Raw genomic sequence first — 14,988 nt, forward strand, 5'->3', positions numbered from 1 at the left:
TCAACCCTATCTCCTGCATCCTCCTCCCAAACACCAACTGCCCTCACGACATCCATCAACCTTCTCTTTGGTCTTCCTCAACCTCTGTTGTCTGGCAGCTCCATCCTCATGGCATAGCTGTAATTCTGTAATTTCACTGTAATTCATCATCACAATATCAGATTAAAAAAAGGGCACACCCTGAACTGGTCGCCAGTCTGTCGCAGGGCACATATAGACCAACCGTTCACGCTCACATTCGCACCTATGGACAATTTGGAGTTTTCGATTAACCTATCGTGCATGTTTTTGGGACGTGAGAGAAAACCCATACAGGCACAGGGAGAACATGCAAACTTCACCCCGTCAAGGCCGGATTTGAACTCGGGTTCTCAGAACAGTGAACTAACCAGTCGCCCACCGTGCCACTTACTAAGTACATAAATAAATAGATAAAATAATAAATGATAGATAGATAAAATACCCCTTAAAGGAAGTTTGTGGTGATGTTCCAATTTCATTAAAAGTAAGTCGTATGATTTTTTCCGAAATTTCTTCTGATTCGAGTCAGAAAATTTTGAGTCGTTGATTGCTTTTTCAGGCTCGACCACCGATTTGTGCACAGCCTATAAATATATATCCATCCATCCATTTTCTGTACCGCTTTATCTGGAGCCTATCCCAGCTATCTTCGGGCAAGAGGCGGGGTACACCCTGAACTGGTCGCCAGCCAATCGCAGGGCACAAGCAACCATTCGCGCACACGTTCACACCTAAGGGCAATTTAGAGTCTTCAATCAACCTACCACACATGTTTTTGGGATGTGGGAGGAAACCGGAGTGAAAACATTTTTGGGTCATCATTTGAGATTTTACTGTATAAATATTTTTTTGTTGTTGTTCCAATATTAAGTTACTCAAAATACAGTGTTCCACAAGAAAAACAAATCGGGTGCAAAGAAAAAAACATCTGTTATATTTTTGGCCATTGCACAAAGCAATTGATAATTTCATCCCCAAAACATATTTGCCTCAATTGGATACCACCTTAACGACTCGCTCATCCATTGAAATTAAGTATACTATATATACGGTTGTATAAGTATATAGTATACCATAAGTATATAGTGGAGGTGTACTGTACTGCATCTTTATCTGTCCACCAGATGTCAGTGACAATTCACTCATCAACTTGTTTACGCCACAACAAAGGCCTAGCATATGATTAAACAGTAAGTGTCCCATTCTGAAACAATAATGTATGTGAGCGTTGTTCACTATTGTTCTGTTTTAGGCAAAACCTTAAGCGTTGACCAAGCAGTGACTAATCGCTCCTTACAATGGTGCATTAAATGGTTGTTTCATCCGAAATAATCATGAAATAATAAAGTTTAATAATTTACTTTATTATTGAATCAAAGTTAAATAATAAAATTTGCAAGTAGCAAAACAACAGAGAGAATTAGCCATGTCCTTGTTGATCCATGGTTTGCAGTTTTTACAATTATCAATACAGCTTTTACATGGGCTGCAATTTGGATCTGCGCTAAAGTTTGCTTGCTTGGCCAGCCATCCAAATTTTGGGACGTTACCGTTAAGGACAGTCACTTTTTATGATTTTGCCTTTATACACCATCACAATGGATATTAATAAAATATGCTGCATTTCAGCTTTAAATTTAAGGTTTCACACACACACAAACACACACACAAAATGACATTTACGAGAGAAATTACACCAATCTTATGAAGACCAATTTCATTTGCACACCTCAACAGTGTTTCAACGAAATGACATAGAATTGTAAATACCAGCCATCCATTGTCTATAGTGCTTGGGCACCCTGGAAAAACATTCATACTCACATTTACACCGACAGTCAGGACAATATAAAGTCTTGACTTAAGCTATACATGCATGTTTTTGGAATGTGGAGAAAGGCAGAGAAGAATATTCTTCAATGGCTGAGTCAGTGGCCTGATTTCACCCAGTAGACTAGGAGGGGTGTCCAAATCATTTTTGTCTCGGGCCACATTGTAGTTATGATTTCCCTCAGAGGGCCGTGAGAACAGTGAACTCATATAAATTTTTAATCACCAAATCATATTATTAGCATTACACAACACATTGCGGGATAACTAGTTTTGAAATCAGAAGACAAGGATAATAGTTTGTTCAAGTATTGTTTAAGTTACTGTAGAACAGGGGTTTGGTAACAGAAAAATGCAATTTCAACATTATTGTTTATTATTAGCGGCACGGTGGCCGACTGGTTAGAGCGTCAGCCTCACAGTTCTGAGGACCCGGGTTCAATCCCCGTCACCGCCTGTGTGGAGTTTGCATGTTCTCCCCGTGCCTGTGTGGGTTTTCTCCGGGCACTCCGGTTTCCTCCCACATCCCAAAAACATGCATGAATTGGAGACTCTAAATTGCCCGAAGGCATGACTGTGAGTGCGAATGGTTGTTTGTTCCTATGTGCCCTGCGATTGGCTGGCAACCAGTTCAGGGTGTACCCCGCCTCCTGCCCGATGATAGCTGGGATAGGCTCTAGCACGCCCGCGACCCTAGTGAGGAGAAGCGGCTCAGAAAATGGATGGATGGCTGGATGTTTATTATTATGACAATTTGGAATTTGGGTACAGATTTGAGCAAAAATCACAGAAGTTGACGAGCATGATTTGCTTTCGCGGGCCACCTAAACTGATGTGGCGGGCCGCATCTGGCCCCCGGGCCTTGAGTTGGACACCTATGCAGTAGAGCATGCATTTCACTTACCCAAGACAAAAAAAAAAAAAGTGAAGGCAGACTAACAAAGATGTTGCAACTGAACGTGGCCACAGTGAAGGCCTGGCAAAGCATCTCCAAGGAGGAAAACTTTGAATTTGGTGATGTCCATCTCTTCACCAGGCTCCTCTCAAATAGAAATCAATTGTCTTTATCTCGACTGGCGGCTCTATTCAAATTAGTGGAAGAAAATCTCCGCAATGAGGAGGCACATTTTTTTAACCATCTTTCCTCACAAAATTCGAAACTCGTGAAAAGTCAGGGAGGATGCAACTGCTTGACCAGCGACAAGCAGTGGTTTAAGTCACCCATACTCTTGGTACGGTTCACCTGTCACCACAACTGACCAACTACTGTACTACAAATTGTAGCTCAGAGGGTTATAAGAGTAAATGGGGCGGAATGCTTTTGCCTGGCACATTTTGTAGATATTTATTTGTGGGGGGGGAAAAAACATAATTTTCCTTCCACTTTACAAGGCACTGTATGTATGTGTGTGTGTGTTTTCATATTAATGTACTGTATACGACTGTATATATCGAAAGGTAACAGAATAATTAATAATTTTATTGTGACTGTCACAGGAACAATTAAAATCAGTTAGGTGGCTCACAATTTGCAGCATTGAGGTAAAAAAAAAAAAAGATCATGCCCTTCAAATTCTGCACATATAAGTGCATAATTCATCCTAACTACTCATTAAACCCTTGACACGCTTGTCTTTATACAATTGTTGTAACAGTAAAGATGCAATAGTTCCGACACTTTTACAAATGAATACAAATTTATTCATATCGCGGAAATAACACCATTTAATAGGCTGTCCGTTATGGTAAAGAAGTGACAAAGAAGGACTTTTTGTAAAAGAACTCCGAAGACACTAAGATGTGTTTGCGTTAGATTTCATGCATTTGTTTAGCTAGTTTAATTTTAGAAGAAACATCCTATATATTCAAAAATGTAAGTCGCGTTCTTCAGAAAACATGTTTTCAATCGTTAAACGAAAGAAAAATCCTTAAGAACAATGATGACCTGTTAATGGATAACACCTGCCAATGATTTCAATACGCATATCAGTAAAAGTAATTGATTTTCAAAAGGAATTCAGTGGGCCATGTCTTGACCATTTAAGGATGAAATGATATGAAAATGACCTCTCGAAAAAGTATGACTAATTAAATTGAAGAAAGGAAAGCAGTGGCTTTCATGGCCTTTTGGTGAGGCCTGGCGAGCTGCTGCTCCATATTGTGATAGTTCAGAGGTGACGACACCCCCACTTCTCCGAATACCACCTGCTAATCCATCTGCAGGATTACTGTCCATTGTAATCACTCATCCTCCCCGCTGACACACCTCAGCTCACAGTGCAACTCCTGACTCATTATGCTCAAACTTACACACATGCGCATACTGTACACAGTCAATAAAATATAGCGAGCAGAAGATACAGTAATTTTACTCAATGCAAAATGTCAACAACGTTTTGTACCAAGCATCAAATTTATTACATTTTTTTTAAATGGCATTAGGATGCCTTCCTGTAGCATAACTTTTACTGTTATAGATGAAATCTCAACTATGAAGTTTGGTCAGATTCACAATAGAAATTCATGATCTGAATCCACCACCATTTCTAAATGTATATGCAAACTTCTCTCATTAAATATTGTTTTATTCATTAACCAACCAATTATTTAGGCAAACAACTTATTGTTTTCTAATAACCAATGTAGTTTGTTGTTTTTGGTGTATTGCTGATGTGCAATTATAACTGTGAAAGTCTGTTTTATGGCAATTGTGCTTCTTTCTTTTATTAATTGATTGAAATGTTCCGTTCTAGTGTGTTCTATATTACCATTATCATAACCTTTAAAACATGATGCCCATCACAGTTGTGGTACCACTGGTCCCACCGTACTGCCCTGAACAATTATTCTTTATTATCAAATTATTGAAGACTCTAAATTGCCCGTAGGTGTGAATGTGAGTGCGAATGGTTGTTTGTTTATGTGTGCCCTGCGATTGCCTGGCGACCAGTTCAGGGTGCACCCCACCTCTCGCCCGAAGATAGTTGAGATAGGCTCCAGCACGCCCGTGACCCGCGTGAGGATAAGCAGTACGGAAAATGGATGGATGGATGGATTTTGATGAAGTTATTTGGACACTACGCAGCACATAACAATTGCCAGCAGAGCTTGTTTCTTCTACCAGACATTTCTTGGACTGTTAAAATAGGGGTTAGATGTCACGGAGTGACCGTCATAGGGTGACGTTTATGAATGAAAGGCACAGCATTTTGCTGGAAATCTGATATAATCATTCAGTCTCATAATCAAATTTTAATGAGATAGCATAAACAATATTTAGAGTTTAAGAACCACTAAACTGGGCCTGTCAATGTGTTGACAATGATGTACCTTAATTGAGAAATTTTTCCTTTGGCAGAATGACTGATGCAATCTCAATAGTCCTTTAAATCATCCAGATCATTGACTCTATGCTCAAAATCAACTTTTTTCACAACCATTTTTTTGGTTTACATGTTTGAGTGCATTATGGACAATACAATTCACCTCAGTGTCACAGACTGACAGATGATGAAGTCTTACATGGTATCGTCGACACTATTCATGGTGGCAGCATTATATCACACGTACTGATTATGACTATCATTTAATGCTACAGTATGTTTTATTTGATCAGAGGTAAGGACCTTGGGCATCTGTGGCCACTAAAAATATAGAAACCTTCAGGGGTGAATATACACTACTGCTCAAAGTTTTAGAATGCCTCAATTTTTTAATCTTTTTAAATTGAAAGTCAAACAGTTCAAGGCCAATGAATAGCTTGAAATAGTACGAAGGTAAGAGGTGAACTGCCAGAGTTTAAAAAAAAAAATACTGAAAACTGAAAAATAGCGTATATTTCAGAATTATACAAAAATTATACAAAACCCATCAAACTGGTTCGGGATGGACTGGACAGGAGAATGAAAGCAAAGCAACATACAAGCGCTACATACAACCCCAATTCCAATGAAGTTGGGAAGTTGTGTTAAAGACAAATAAAAACAGAATACAATGATGTGCAAATCATGTTGGATTGTTTTTAGCAAATAATCATGAACTTAGAATTTTATGGCTGCAACGCGTTCCAAAAAAGCTGGGACAGGGTCATGTTTACCATGGTGTTACATCACCTTTTCTTTTAGCAACATTCAATAAACGTTTGGGAACTGAGGACACTAATTGTTGAAGCTTTGTAGGTGGAATTCTTTCCCATTCTTGCTTGATGTACAGCTTCAGCTGTTCAACAGTCCGGGGTCTCCCTTGTCGTATGTTACGCTTCATAATGCGCCACACATTTTCAATGGGAGGACAGGTCTGTACTGCTGGCAGGCCAGTCTAGTACCCACACTCTTTTACTACGAAGCCACACTCTTGTAACACGTGCAGAATGTGGTTTGGCATTGTCTTGCTGAAATAAGCAGGGGCGTCCATGAAAAAGACGTTGCTTGGATGGCAGCATATGTTTCTCCAATGCTTTTGAACTTTGCGTCCATAACAATGCGGATGGTTCTTTTCCTCTTTGGCCCGGAGGACACGACATCCACAATTTCCAAAAACAATTTGAAATGTGGACTTGTCAGACCACAGAACACTTTTCCACTTTGCATCAGTCCATCTTAGATGAGCTCGGGCCCAGAGAAGCCGGCGGAGTTTCTAGGTGTTGTTGATAAATGGCTTTTGCTTTGCATAGTAGAGTTTCAAGTTGCACTTACGGATGTAGCGCCGAACTGTATTTACTGACATTGGTTTTCTGAAGTGTTCCTGAGCCCATGTGGTGATATCCTTTTCACATTGATGTCGGTTTTTGATGCAGTGCCGCCTGAGGGATCGAAGGTCACGGGCATTCAATGTTGGTTTTTGGCCTTGGCGCTTACATGCAGTGATTTCTCCAGATTCTCCGTAGATGATGAAATCCCTAAATTTCTTGCAAGTGTACATTGAGGAACATTGTCCTTAAACTGTTTGACTATTTTTCTCACGCACTTGTTCACAAAGAGGTGAACCTCACCCCACCTTTGCTTGTGAATGACTGAGCAATTCAGGGAAGCTCCTTTTCTACCCAATCATGGCACCCACCTGTTCCCAATGAGCCTGTTCACCTGTGGGATGTTCCAAACAGGTGTTTGATGAGCGTTCCTCAACTTTCTCAGTCTTTTGTGCCACCTGTCCCAGCTTTTTTGGAACATCTTGCAGCCATAAAAAAGCTTCAACAATTAGTATCCTCAGTTCCCAAACGTTTATTGAATGTTGTTAAAAAAAAAAAAAAAAAAAAAGTGATGTAACACAGTGGTAAACATGACCCTGTCCCACCTTTTTGGGAATGTGTTGCAGCCATAAAATTCTAAGTTGATGATTATTTGCTAAAAACAATCAAGTTTATCAGTTTGAACATTAAACATCTTGTCTTTGTAGTGTATTCAATTAAATATAGGTTGAACATGATTTGCAAATCATTGTATTCTGTTTTTATTTATGTTTAACACAACTTCACAACTTCATTGGAATTGGGGTTTTATGTATGGGAACTTCTGCAACAGATTTGGGAAGAACGAACTGAAGAACATTTGATTTCCATTTGAGTGTGTGTTCAGCTGTTAATTCTGCCTAAGGTGGATACTTAAATGTGTCAAAATACATTTTAGTTCATAGATAGACTCTATGATATCTTTTGTAACTTACTTGAACTGCTTCTTTGTTCTGTGCTTTCAGAGTAGTACAATGAGACTCTGAACTGCATGAATTTTAATTTAAAAAAGAAAACAAATTGCGGTGTTCTATCAAGAATCAAAATCAAATCTAATCAAAATAGATTTTTTTTGCAGGTATTTTGTATAACTTTTCATGCGGTTGTATAGATTTGTGGAGTTATTACTGTACCTTTTTACAAATTGTACAGCTTGCCGTTGTGTCATTTTCGGCCTGAAAAAATAGGCCCATGGCACTCATCTTCCTCTCTACTATTCTTCTGCTCCACATCTCTGTGGATGCATGCGTTGTGTATGGGGGCTGAGAAGAAAAAAAATTGGCTTTTGTTGCAGACGGGCGCACTGTTGGACCAGTGAAAAACATTGCCGAAAATGACAGAGGAGCATCTTTAAGTGATTTTTAAGACACTATTTTATGTGTAATATACATATAAAGTGGTAATGAATAGTGCGCTAATGCTAACCGTGAATGCTAACCGTTTCACAAAGGCTATTTTTGTTGTCTCAAATTCTGTACAGTTTATACCACTCAGTACCAACATACAGTGGGTACGGAAAGTATTCAGACCCCCATACATTTTTCACTCTTTGTTACATTGCAGCTCTTTGCTAAAATCATTTAAGTTCATTTTTTTCCCCTGTACACGCAGCACCCCATATTGACGGAACAAAACAGAATTATTGAAATTTTTGCACTTTATTAAAAAAGAAAAACTGAAATGTCACACAGCCGTCAGTATTCAGACCCTTTGCTGTGACATTTATTTATATTTAACTCGGGTGCTGTCCATTTCTTCTGATCATCCTTAAGATTGTTCGACACCTTCATTGGAGTCCAGCTGTGTTTGAGTATACTGATTGGACTTGATTTGGAAAGCCACACCCCTGCCTATGTAAGACGTGGCAGCTCACAGTGCATGTCAGAGCAAATGAGAATCATGAGGTCAAAGGAACTGCCTGAATAGCTCAGGCATTTTTTGGGGGATTGAAAAACAAAATATTACCTCTGTGTCAAGTCTGCAAGGAGGAATGGCAGAGGATCCCCAAATCCAGGTGTGAAAAACTTGTTGCATCATTCCCAAAAAGAGTCGTGTCTGTATTAGCTCAAAAGGGTGCTTCTACTAAATACTGAGCAAAGGGTCTGAATACTTACGGCTGTGTGATATTTCAGTTTTTACTTTTTAATAAATCCGCAAAAATTCCAACAATTCCGTTTGTTTTTTTCTGTCAATATGGGGTGCTGTGTGTACTTTAATGAGGAAAAAATTATGAACAAATGATTTTAGCTAATGCCTGCAATATAACAGAGAGTGAAGAATTTAAGGGGGTGTGAATACTTTCTGTACCCACTATATGCAGTTTAAGGATAGAAGTCAGGCCCTCATAAATGAAAAAGGGCATTTTAATTTAAAACAAGGGGGGGGAGCGCGAGTGGCAGTGATTACTCGAGTACTCGATTAAATATCTGTAGGATAATCGATTCTAAACTGATTCAATCGTTACAGCCCTAGTTGTGTGTGTGCTGGTGGGCGGGTGGTCCCAAGCCAACGGCTTGATTGCTTGTTTTGCGCTGTGAAACACAAGAGGGAGTAGGAGGAGCAAATTGTGCCTGCTTGGCACTGAGACAGAAGCCTGGCTGTCGCCTCTTTGAAAAAACTCAGCAGTGCATACAAGAGCAAAACTGAAACTACTCTATCGATCACATCACGTTGGTATCGATCTGATACTGATACTGACTTGGTATCGATTCTATCGATACTTACATCGATACGCCCACTACTTCAGATCACTTCACCTCATCCATCCATTTTCCGAAACGCCTATTTTCACTAGGGTCACGGGTGTGCTGCCACCTAGCTTAGCTCACTTTGGATCGGGCCTGGTCTGGAAGATGGATGGTGGTCCAACACAGTGCCACACTGGCCCAGGGCTATCAGGCCACCGTTAATGTCAGACCCTGATGCACATAGAGACAAACAATCATTCACGCTTATATTCGCGCCTATCAGTTAACCAAACATGCATGATTTGGAATGTGGAAGCAAGCTAGGGTACCTGGAGAAAACCCACTTCAGCACGGGCAGAACGAAATCCATACAGGAAGGGCAGGACTGAGATTCGTACCTCAGAACTGTGAGGCAGATGTCCTAACCACAAAAAAACATGGGCTTAAATATGAGTTTTGAGGCAAAAGGGCCTGTAGACAGGCTTTGCTTGTGTCTGTTGTTTTCAAATTTTATTTTATTTAATTACATATAAGAGAGAAAAAAAACAGACAACTATTGACATGGAAACACAAAAGCTAAACTAAAAGGAACAGAGGGAAGAATAAAGGTTATATTTTCTGCCCTTTCTTACAGAAAACATTTACGTTTCAAATTTCCCTTTAGACTCTCTATTTAAATAAATCAGCAGTCTTCTAAATGATTTGTCTGTATTCTACAGATACCTGTCTTAGTAAAGCATTTCATAATTATTTAATACCCTTGATTTTATGAGCTTTTAAAATACATGAATTGAGCTTCACTCTTTTGTTTCTATGTTTAAATTATTCCATAACTTCACACCTTTTACTACTATACTTCCATAACATTTGGCTCTAAATCTTCTGACTTCTGTGCCTTTCAAATTGTAGTTGCTCACTCTTTTTTCAAACTTTATTTTGAATATGTCAGTAAGATATTTTCATTAGCCTTCTACATAGTTATATTTTAAAATCTTACCTTATTTTTAATACATATTTATGAAATGGCTCTCTATGGTGACCTTTAAACATTTTTAAAGCTTGTTTCTGTAAAATAAATGGGTTAAAAAGGTTGTACACAAGTTTTACATTTTGATTGTAAACAAATTTGTGATTTGTGAAACTGATCTGAAATGTTGGGAAAATTGTGACGACATGTTGCTATTTTACCGTCTTTGGTTGTTTACAAGGAATCCGGACGAATTTCAAAGCGCAAAGGGTCAAACTCGCTGACGGTAACCACTTACTCCTGTTTTCAGGTAACTTGTTTCCATCTCCCCGTGGGCGACTTACAAACCACAGAAAGGTGTAAAAAAAAAAAAAACAATTATGATGATACTGCGTGCTTGTTAATTTTTTAAAACTGGACTGGAAAGAGGGGGTTGGGTGGCTGTCCGGTATCTGACTATGCTGAGCTGCTGGTGGCACCTGGTTTGCACAGAAGAGATTAACGGAGTGTGCGTGTGTTTGTGCCGAGTGAGTGATTGGGACTGACAGCGGCCTCTGTATTGCTGGCTGGCCTGCAGATTTAGCCGACCTGCTTTAGACACTCTAATCTGGATTAACTGCAGCAGTGTGTCAGTGGGGACAAGAAGCGGCAGCAATCTTCTTTCTGCCCCTTCACCTGCTTTTTCTCTGTCCTTCCATTCTGACCCCTCCTTTTATCTATACCTGTTTCTTCTTCTTTCTTCCTCCACACTTAGACTGGTTTTCATACAGTGCCTACCAAAGATTTAAGGCAGCAGTTGGCCTTCATATTTTGAGCGTTCATAAATAAAAGCCCCTGCGTGCATCATTGCCCGTGTGTTGCTTTTAGTGCATCTTTCGGGGAGGGTATAGTCCAACAAGGATTAAAGCAGCTCGGTCTTCTTCCTCACTTGTCTGTTTGTAGCTGTAGCTGCAAAATGGGCTGTGCCACTCGTGCATGATGGTCATACATAAAAGTAGACATGTACACGTATTCAGAATATTTAGGATTACTGTCCTTCTTCCCGTCAGCCATTTGGGAAATGACGTTATTGTTTCTGAAGCTGAGAGGTGTGAGTGCATTTCTTACTTCGGAAGGGGAACCACCGCTAAACATTTTCAAAAGGTTGCAAAATGTGTATGGGGAAGCTGAAATATGATGCAGCACAGTCCAAAAGTGCGTGTCCAGGATCGAAGGCGAAGACAGCAGCCTGCTTCGAGTGACCTCCGTGACAAGAAAAGGAGCTCGTGAAGTCATCAGTTCCTTTGGCTGGACAACCATAACCCATCCCCCAAACTCACCCGTTCTGGCGCCATCAGATTATCACCTTTTTGGGACCTTTAAAAGATGACCAACAAGTTGAGCAATTTGTAAAAAAAAAAAAAAAAGTAAATAAATAAATGTTAAAAGTACAGGCTACTGAATTTTACGAGGCTCACATACATGCCCTTGTTCATCGATGGGACAGTCAGTGTTGAGAAAAAGGAAGATTCTTTTTAAAAAAGCTGCGATGATTCTTCCTTTTTATTCCAATCAATAAAGTTACTGTATCGAGGAAAATTGGGCTCATTACTTTTTGACTGCGCCTTGTACATAACAATACATTTAAACATACTGTATCTCGCAAAAATTCTTTAGTCTGTTTTCCTACAGGGTTTTCTTTAGTAAACCTTACAAAACTGTGACAATCCAATGATTTTCTTCCTCCATGTTTTTGTTGAGATCAAATTGTCCAGTAACATGTGTCCGTCTCGTGCAGCAGCGTCCCTGCATGGTCCTCTCCTTTACTTCTTCTTCCATCCAGCATTTTCTTGTCTCAGTCAAAACTCACTCCTTCGTGCACTTTGCATGGCAATAGTTCCTTTCAGCACCCATTCCGGCTTCACAACTGAACGGATTGCTCTGTCTTTCCTCCCTTTATCTGGTGATAAGAGACTTTTCAGATAAAGCATATTATGATAAATCAAATGAGCTTTGTGGGTTTTGTGCAACTGGGTGTTTGTGGATCTGTGGGACGGAGAGAGAGAACATGAACACAGCTGTTGTGTGTAAAATATAATCTGACGTTTACAGTTTTATTACAGTCTGTATAGAAATTAATTTTTCATGGCTTTTCTGAAAATGGTGTTTTAATATAAAATGTTACTGGGGGAAAAGCATTAAGCTATTGCTGCTCGTGAAGTATTGTGGCATCTGACACTTCAAAACGTACATGTAAATGCTTTGCTGTAATCAACATATACGGATATAAATTCATCACAACAAACGTGAACAATAATATCTCTTAGCCCAAAAATGTATGCGTGTTTGACAATTATTTAAATACATTGTAGCTATTTGTTTGTTTTTTTGTTTTGCTCTGACAATTAAAACACATTTTAGGAACGTTGCATTAAATCATAACATCATTTGTTCTGTAACTATAACGTAAAGGATTCGGCTGCGTGATTATTCAGAATAGAGAATCTGTATGTCTTTTTATCCCGAAACAATTTATTTTTTCTGTGCAACACGGAAGTTTGCTACACTCCCATTTTGGTTAATTATGTTCTGATAGATATTTATTGGAAATTCAGTCGGACACAACGAGTTTTGTTTGAGAGGGGACAGAGAGAGAAAAAGAGAACAGACACACAAAACACAAAAATTACAGAGAACGTCACTATAATTTGAAGGGGGAAAAAAACAGCAGCGGCTGGCCTATAGAGTGTGCTATGGCGCCGCCCCACCCTCACCATGAAGACACGAAAACATGAAATTAAAACAAATATAATCCATATATTTTGAAAGAGCTGAAGGTGCTTGACGCAGCTAGCACTTCCACCTTTGGCATTCAGACAACAATGGAAGAGTGAAGCTCATCAAAGTTCACTCGCTGTCTGCTGGAATTGCCCAAAGTTGTATTTTATTTTGTGCGCAAAGATGTTTTTTTTTTTTTCCCCTTTGTGCCAAGTTATCAAAACTGGTAGTGTGTATAATATACACTAAAAAAAAAAATTTTTACTTTTGTTACATCTCAGGCTTTACATTTTTACTTTTTCCTAAGTAAATTAGTTGAATAACTACTTCTAATTTGACCGGTGTCTTTTTTTTTGTTTTCGTTTACACATCTGCACTTCTATGTACAGTAGGCAGGTGCACACATAGCTACTACATGGTGCTCAAGCATCTGCATAGATAGATAGATGGATAGATGGATAGATGGATGGATGGATGGATGGATGGGTGGGTGGATGGGTGGATGGATAGATAGATACATAGATAGATAGACACAAACACAGTGGAACCTCGATAAAACGGATCCCGACATAACGGATATCTGATAAAGCAGATTGTCGGGACTGAGGAATGCGTCCAAAAAAGGTTTCCATTTGTCACTTAAAATGTCGTTGTTAGTTCCAGAATTGGCCGCTGTTGTTTACTGGCGCTGTGGCGCAATGCAGGCAGAGAACGGGGCTGACTATCTATGTAGATGCTTGAGCACCATTTCCGTGTCACAGATATACAATACGACGAGATCCGATTCCAAAAGATGTGCCTCCCGTGCCTACGTGGCGGCCATGTTATGATGGTTCTAGCTATTGTCCATTGTGCATAGAACGATGGCAGAGAGAGAATGGCTCTGGCTCTGAGGAATATAAAACACAAGTCTTTGGAGTCTATTTTTGGTACAGTTACAGTTTTTTTTCCAAGCTGCTCACCTTTGGCAACAGATTTTGAACTAGGACGCACACTAATTCCTTGCAGCACAGGAAAGCAACTCGCCTATGCTGAGTGACCATGAGCAAGCAGATCGGTGTGGTAAATTTGGATAAAATGATTTTCAAGCTTTTATTATTATTAATATTATTATTTATTTATAATAACTTTGTACTGTACTGGACATTTTAGGCTACAAAATAACCTACAGAACAATAATTTTGTACTGTACAGTAATACGTGTGCAAATGGCCTAAAAAAAAAAAGTACTTCATCTTACATCATACAATCATCTTCAATCTTCATATCGGACAACCTCCCGCCCCTATGAGTCTGTTCTACCACACGCTCACACACACACACGCAGGTACCCGAATAGGTTTTTTTCCCCTTAATAAATGAACTCACCGTTTAAAGACATCATTGTAAGTTCACTTGGGTTATATTTGTCTGATATTTACATTTTATTTTATGATCTTAAATATTAAAGTGGGGAAACCATGCAAAAATATAAGAATTTGAGAAGGGTGCGATACTTTTCTGTGGCACTATATATACATATATATATCTATATACACTTTCTAACTAAGAGTGGAAAAAGGGTTTGAAATCATTTTTGTAAATCACATAAACTTGCCAATTGAACGGGGGTCTGTTAACTTTTCATGTCCACTATAGCCTACCTTCACCTCATTTAGTGGTATTATTGACTATATTGATTACGTTAACAACATACTACTGTTCTTTTTTTTAATTAATCGTATGAATAATTTTTGGTGATAGGTGCCCTTTTTTTTTTTTTTGGGCTTGCACACCTGACCACCCCCCCCCCGACCCCCACAAAAAAAATTATTTGCACCTACCTGATGTACAATATATATAGTTTTTGCTATGCACCTCTGCCAAAAGATAAAATGTTTTAACTTTGTCCAGAGTATGTAGAATCAGTTTAGTTTTCATTATTCGGTGCTCCAAATATTTCCATGTTTTTCTTCCCAGCTTTGCCCTATTGGGGTCACTTTTCTCCAAGTGTTCCTTCT

Source organism: Phyllopteryx taeniolatus, chromosome 17 (genome assembly GCF_024500385.1).
Source record: "Phyllopteryx taeniolatus isolate TA_2022b chromosome 17, UOR_Ptae_1.2, whole genome shotgun sequence".
NCBI classification, from domain to species: domain Eukaryota; kingdom Metazoa; phylum Chordata; class Actinopteri; order Syngnathiformes; family Syngnathidae; genus Phyllopteryx; species Phyllopteryx taeniolatus.